Genomic DNA, 6504 nt, shown 5'->3' on the forward strand with positions numbered 1-6504 from the left:
CGTTTGAAATATTTAAAAAAAAAACACATTTTTAAAAATATCTATAAAGACCAGTTTTCCACCCTTTGGCTCTTTCCAGCAGCTGAACCTTCAGAATTTCCAGCATGTTTTGACAGCCAGAGGATTCAAACCACTGAAATAATAAAACCTTTGCAGACTTCTTAGAAAACAATCATGGATGGCGTTATGGCAGAATAGTATCAGAATTGATGCTTTCCATTTTTTGTAACAATTATTGTAAAGGTTATTTGTCATTAACGCAGCGCGGGTTGGAGTCTAGAAGTGCGATTGCTAACAAATGAGGCAGGAAGAATTTTGATTAAAAAGTGATAAAATAGTGTGGTGGTGGCTTTTGTGTGTCATTGGCTGTAGTAGTTGTGTAATACATGTATAATGGGAATCACTCCTTTAACCCCTTCCCCACATAGATTACCCTGAACTGTTTGTTCTACAAGAAAAGGACATTACAGTTTTGGACCAACTATTTCACACAGCTGTAGCTCCAGTTCTAGAAGTGCTACTGTTTAATGCCACAATTCTTACTTTAAAATGAGACCAAAAGCGTGCCTGTAGCCTTGATAGAACCAGCACTATAGCTGTTTGAAGTGGGGTTGGGGAATATTGAATTAACAGCTGTTCCCTCAGTGTACAGAGCAGAAGAGATACAGTGGGGGATAAGCAGGCAAAATCCCTTGTCTGTCCTCCTGTATGAGGAGAGGTGTAGTATGGACTTTTGTTTCCTCCCCCGTAACCAATCAATCAGAGAATATATTTGCTCTCTGATTGTTACAAATGTGGTCTGGCCATTGGAATGTGGTGCCACACAAAACCTTTTTGTAAAAAAAAAAATATATATATTGTGCAAAGGCAGTAAAAACCTAAGAAGCTCTCTATAAATGTTGGTGTTATCGTAATGACCCGTAGAATGAAGGTAACAGAACATTTATACCATATGACTACCACCATAAAAATAAATCCTAAACGCAATAGTGAAATGGCTTATTTTTTTTTTTTTTGTCTCCACCAAAAAAAGAAATATGTTGCAATATGGTTCTTTTTTTCCTGGGGGGTGGCTGAAAAAAAAAAGGAATTAGTCTTAAAATTTTTTTATTAATCCTTAGACCCCCATAGACTTTTTATGTCTACCCTAAATTGGCTGTAATCCCCAGTGCTCTGGGGATTAAAGCCACATCGGCTGAGGACGTGATAACCGGAGGTAACTGACAATCTGGAGCTGTCGCGGGGGGCCGCGGGGAGCGTTCGCTGCTATCCACTGGAAAACGGCGATCGCATGAAAGTGTTAAAGTGAAAAAAGTTAAAGATTCAGCTCCCCTCATGGATCGGATCCATGTGGGGAGCTGAAAGTACCCCCCATTCGCAGATGTCTCGTGACGTTCTGGTCCTTCTAAGACCGTGTCACCTTGTGCGCATGCCCGTCAGAGGAAAACATCAGGCACGTGCCCCGAGAAATATAGAATCTCTCTGGCTCCCTGCTACACATGGTATGTGTATGTGGTTCCTGGTCACATGATTGCTGTTATCTAATGAATAACAGCGATCGTTTAAGGGGGAGGGGGGGGAGTTTAAGTTTAATCTCCCCTCATGGATCATATCTGCTAGGGAAGATGAAATGATGTACCTAAGGCCCATGGATTTATTCTCGGACCTTACCACAGCTTCTGCGCATGCGCCCGTCACAAAAATGGTGGATGCATGTGCAAAAGCTGCAGATTATAGGCTGAACTGGATGGACATGTGTTTTTTTTCCCCAGCCTTGCATACCATGTTATGTTACAGGATGTGTGCAAAAAAATGAGCCCTTGCACAACTACCGGTATGAAAAATGTAAATGATGGCTGCAGGAAATACTTTTTTTCTCCAAAGATATTTTAGAAGTCGCACAAACTATAAATTTGGTATCGTAGTAATTGCGCCAACCCATGGAATAAAGTTACCGTATCATTTTTGCTGCAGTGTGTATGCCGTACCTTCCCAAAAGATTGGCAGAATTTGGGGGGATTTTTTTCCATTTCACGCCACTTCTAATATAATACGTTTCTAGTGTGTATCCAGGTGTCCTTTCCTTTTCAATTTGACTAAAATAAGAAGGTAATAATTATACATACGGTACCCTGTTTCCCCCAAACTAAGACCCTGTCTTATAGTAAACTTTGACCCCCCCCCCCCCCCCCCCAAAAAAAAAGAAAGAGCCATTGGGTCTAGCCTCCATACGTGATGGCTGTGATTGGCTGAGCAGTGGTCAAAGAACCAATCAATGAAGCACTTGATGAACCAATCACAGCCATTGCATTGGTTTATCAAGCGCTGCACGGATTGGCTGAGTATCGCTCGAGAACCAATTAGACCCATCGCTTCCTGAATGCGGGATTTATGAATCCCTTAACCAGGAAGTGATCTTCTGTGGGCAAACGAGGACTTCAGGACGCACTGCGAAGCTCCAGACAGCAGCAGAAAGACCCGCACCAAGCCTGCTAGGTAAGCATGCCTTTTTTTAAAGTAATGCGGCTAGGGCTTATTTTCAGGGTAGGGCTTATATTTCAAGCCTCTCCGAAGCAGGGTATATATTTGATGTATAGATGAATAACCAATACGCATGTCTGCCCCTATTGGTTTCCAGTTGCACTGGATATTGTTGGTTTGGGGGGTTTCATTTGTTTGATAATTGACAAAAAACACTTCATTCTTTGCTTGATTGGGCCCTCCTTGGAATCTAACTGCCAAAGACTTTATCTCCACCACCCCTATTGACTGGCATGCCAAGTTTTGAGGGCTCTCTGATCCTGGAGACCCCTCCCTGCGTAAGTGACTTCTGTCATTTTTTTGTTCATTTGCTTAAAATCAGATCCTTAACCCCTTAATGACATGGCCTATTTTGGCGTTGAGGACCAAACAATTTTTGGTGGATTTTCATCTCCATTTTTCAATAACTTTTTTACTTTTCTGTCGTCGCGGCCGTATGAGGGCTTGTTTTTTGTGTGGCGAACTTCAGTTTTTATCGGCGCCATTTTTGGGTACATTGACTATATTGTAAAACTCTTATTTTTTTTTTTTTATGATCGTAGGGAGAGAAAACGCATCAATTCTGCCAGAGATAATTTTTTTTTAAAAGCGTTAATCATGCAGCATAAATGAGACACTGCATTTTTTCTGCCGGTCGGTACGATTACAACGATACCAAAATTCTTACACTTTTTTTTTTAGGTTTTTCCACTTTTCTGTAATAAAACCCCTTTTTTTTGGAAATTTTTTTTTTCTAAATCGCTGCATTCAAAGTCCTATAACTTTTTTATTTTTCCATGTACGGAGCTCTATGAGGGCTTATTTTTTGCGAGACGAGATGTAGTTGTTAATGGTACCATTTTGGGATACATAGGTTTTTTTTAAAATCACTTTTATTGCGTTTTTCGGGAGGCAAAATGCTAAAAATTAGCATTTTGCCTCAGTTTTTTAAGCGTTTTTTGCCGTGCAGGATAAAAAGAGTGTTCAATTTATTGTACGGGTCTTTACAGACATGATACCAAATATGCGTTTTTTGTTTTTTTTCAAATTTTATGCTAATATGAGAAAAAGCATAAAAAGGGGTGTTTTTTGCCTTTTTTTTTTACATTTGTACTTTGTACATTATTTTGTTTTTTGCACCATACCACTGATGATTGCTATGATAAGGCATAGCAGGACTTCTCTCCTCCAATGCCTCATCGCTTACTACAGCGATCACAGGCAATGGCAATACAGGACGCCGCTATCTGGCGTCCTGTTTCCATGGTAACCAGCCGGGCTCTCTGCGATAACATCGCGAGAGCGGGCTGAAATCACAGAGGGATCGCGCTTCCTCTGTAAACCCTTTCCCTGCCGCGATCTGCTTAGATAGCGGCAGGGAAGGGGTTAACAGCCGGGGGCGCATCTCCGATGTACCCCCGCTGTTGCAGCGGGAGGTCGGCTATCAGTGACAGCCGTCTCCCGCTCCCGGATAGCACGAGATCTGTCATGCTCTCGTGCTATCCCTATGATGTAAGGGTACGTCCTTTTGCGGGAAGTACCCCGCCTCTAGGACATACCTGTACGTCATATGGAGGGAAGGGGTTAAAGTAGCGCCGACCCCATATTGTTCTTTTCTTTGGTGTTTCACTAAGGTTATTTTAGCTTTCAATCCGGTAGGGACCATCAACTCTCGGTTCCAAACTTTTTCGCACATGGCTCTTGAGGATAACCCAGGCTCCTGCAACCAAGTTATAGGACCCCTTTTTTGAGTCTGGATCTGGAATCGAGGAAAAGACACGTTTATGAGTGACTGTCGAGCATTTACATATCTACAAATTACTTCTGTTCAGCTATTGCTTAGGCCTCCTGCCCATGGCCAGATCGGATTCCAACCGCCCCCCCAGAGACTCCATGCTCACCTGTCCGGATCTGACACGCCAGCACTGGGCTGTGACTCTGATTCCTGCGATACTTCAGCTGCGCTCACAGCACAGAGTATCGCGAGATGGACGGCTCCCATGGACTGCAATGGAAGCGGTCTGTACGATTTTCCGCACAGAATAGAACATGCTGCGATTCTTCCCCGCGAGCGGAAAGTCTCTGTTGATTTCCTCTCATGGGCAGGGGAAAATCGTTTAACACGGCATGCCAATGGCCGGACATTACCTGTGAATTCTGCAGCGATAATCCATCCGCGGGCCTTCGGCAGTCTTAGGCCTCATGTCCTCATGTCCGCAGCGGATTTTAACTCTTCTCCTGCCCGCAGATCCGCACCCCATAGGGATGCATTGACCAGCCGCGGGTAGATAAATACCCGCGGATGGTCAATAAAAGTGATTTAAAAAAAAATGGAGCATGAAAAAATCTGGACCATGCTCCATTTCCGTGCGGGTCTCCCGCGGGTTTCTATTGAGGCCCATGGAAGCCGTCCGGATCCGCGAGAGCCCAAAATCGGAATTTACCCACCTCCTCCGGATCTTCTCTCCGCCGCGCCCGGATCTTTTTTCTTCGGGTCGGCGCATGCGCGGGGCACGCAACCAACGTGCCCTGCGCATCCGCCGAGCCGAAGAAAGAAGATCCAGCCGCAACGGAGAGAAGATCCGGAGCGGGCGAGAGGTGAGTTAATTCTTATTTTAAGCGCTCATGTCCGCGGGGCAGGAGGGACCCGCTACGGATTCTACATGGAGAATCCGTAGCGGGCCTGATTTTCCCCGTGGACATGAGGCCTTAGCGTTAACAAATTCGCAGGCCATGCCTCCAGCTATCATGAGAAGAGGTCTATGTAAACCAGCACAAACTGCCCTACCTAGCTTGGGCAGTTGGATGTAGGCAATCTGCAATCACTGGACTGGGTAGGCTAGCTTTTTTATTTTGGGCTGGAGTTTAGTCAACAATCCTCAGATCTCAGCTAGTGGGATTTCTTTGGGTTGGGTGGCTTTGATAAACATCCAAGGTGGCAGGCTAATCATCAATAGGTTCAGGGTGGATGGTCTGGCTCTATTCGCTTAAAACCAAGGCGATTGTTCCTACTCTTAAGGCTAGGTCCACACAGGCGGAAATTCTGTAGGCATTTTTAAATCTGAGAGACTAAGCAACAAAGTGGACGAGATTTGTAAAAAGGTCGTTGACACGCTGCCAACAGTCCGTGCGGAAACTGACATGGGGTACAGAATTCAAATTTGCGACATGTCAAGTGCATCACCATTTCCGCTGGGAGAAATTTCTGCAACAAAAGCGGCTTCAAGCCAAATAGCAAGAGTTTTGAAGCAGCCTTTCTGCTGCGGAAATCTTGCGGAATTTCCTTGTGGTCCCACTGCGGCCATTTCACAAGATTTCCGTCCTGTGGGAACGCAGCCTAAGATGTAAAATTGAAAAACAGACGTAAGGCTCGAAACTGATAACTAGTGATGAGCGAACATACTCGCTAAGAGCAATTGCTTGAGTGAGCATTGCCCTTAACGAGTACCTGCCCGCTCGAGAGACAGGGTTCGGGAGCCAGCGCGGGGGAGCGGTGAGTAGCGGCAGTTCCTCCTCGCTCTGCCCCGCAGCTCCCCGCCCCGTGGCGGCACTCGAACATTCTCTCTTGAGCGGGCAGGTACTCGCTTAGGGCAATGCTCGCTCGAGCAATTGCTCTTAGCGAGTATGCTCGCTCATCACTACTGATACTTTATGTATGCGTACAATTAATGGCCTTCATTAGTGACATACAGAAAAATCGGGGATAGTTAAAGGGGTTGTCCCGCGAAAGCAAGTGGGGTTCAGCACTTCTGTATGGCCATATTAATGCACTTTGTAATATACATTGTGCATTAATTATGAGCCATACAGAAGTTATTCACTTACCTGTTCCGTTGCTGGCGTCCTCGTCTCCATGGTGCCGTCTAATTTCAGCGTCTAATCGCCCGATTAGACGCGCTTGCGCAGTCCGGTCTTCTCCCTGGTGAATGGGGCCGCTCGTGCCGGAGAGCTGGTCCTTGTAGCTCCGCCCCGTCACGTGTGCCG

Source organism: Eleutherodactylus coqui, chromosome 11, assembly GCF_035609145.1.
Source record: "Eleutherodactylus coqui strain aEleCoq1 chromosome 11, aEleCoq1.hap1, whole genome shotgun sequence".
In the NCBI taxonomy this organism is placed as follows: domain Eukaryota; kingdom Metazoa; phylum Chordata; class Amphibia; order Anura; family Eleutherodactylidae; genus Eleutherodactylus; species Eleutherodactylus coqui.